At 48.8% G+C, this 927-nt stretch overlaps 1 non-coding gene across 1 annotated transcript; it reads left to right on the top strand.

Annotated features, from left to right (window-relative positions):
- Nucleotides 1-631: 631 nt before the first annotated feature.
- On the top strand, nucleotides 632-704 carry Trnat-cgu (transfer RNA threonine (anticodon CGU)). Its single transcript has one exon. It is a non-coding gene; the product is annotated as a tRNA-Thr (tRNA).
- Nucleotides 705-927: the final 223 nt, after the last annotated feature.

The raw sequence follows: 927 nt of genomic DNA, 5'->3' as shown, positions 1-927 counted from the left end.
TTATTCGTCAGTTGCCTGCTCGTAAATAGATCACGTGCTACGTGACGCCAAAAAGGCAAAAAAAAGAGTGTTCCACACTCGCCGCCATGGCTGCGACTGGCGCTGACTGACACTCCTAAGTTTCAATCCACATATATACCCCATAAAGTGGACGGGGAGATGACCGCCGCCGTAGCTCAGTGGTAGAGCATCGGACGCGTTATTCGAAGGTCGCAGGTTCGGTCCCTGCCGGCGGCAGGTTATCTTTTCGTCCACTTTACTTTCTTCACATTTATATTCTAATTACTACAAATAACACCCCCTATACTTTCCTTGGCATTACTGTCTGTTAGTTCTCATTAATATTGCCAAGGGGACGTTATTAGCAGTAAATGCATTGTAAATGTGAAGAAAGAAAAGTGGGCGAAAAGATAGCTTGCCGCGGGCAGGGACCAAACCTGCGACCTTCGAATAACGCGTCCGATGCTCTATTGGTCAGCTGCCAGCTCGTAATAAGTTCACGTGCTACGTGACGCCAAAAAGGCGGAGAAAAAGTGTTCCACGCTCACCGTCATGGCTACTGGCGGCGCTGAATGACGCTTCCACGTTTAAATACTTATATATGCCCCATAAAGTGGACGGGGGGATGGCCGCCGCGGTAGCTCAGTTGGTAGAGCATCGGACGCGTAATTCGAAGGTCGCAGGTTCGGTTCCTGCCCGCGGCAAGCTATCTTTTCGTCCACTTTCCTTTCTGCACATTTACATTACATTTACTACTAATAACGTCCCCTATACTTTCCTTGGCATTATTGTCTGTTAGTGCTCATTAGTAATGAAATAGTGACACTCACAAAGGTGAGAAGGAGGCTAGCGTAGGGGATACTGCTATCGTGGCCATGCTGGCGTCGCGCTAGTACCTCTCCAATCCCGTTACCACTAGCGTGAGTT

The sequence above is a fragment of the Rhipicephalus sanguineus genome, unplaced genomic scaffold (assembly GCF_013339695.2).
Source record: "Rhipicephalus sanguineus isolate Rsan-2018 unplaced genomic scaffold, BIME_Rsan_1.4 Seq36, whole genome shotgun sequence".
Taxonomy (NCBI): Eukaryota; Metazoa; Arthropoda; class Arachnida; order Ixodida; family Ixodidae; genus Rhipicephalus; species Rhipicephalus sanguineus.
The sequence above is the reverse complement of the archived record's forward strand: the minus strand, read 5'-3'. Positions and strand labels throughout refer to the sequence as shown.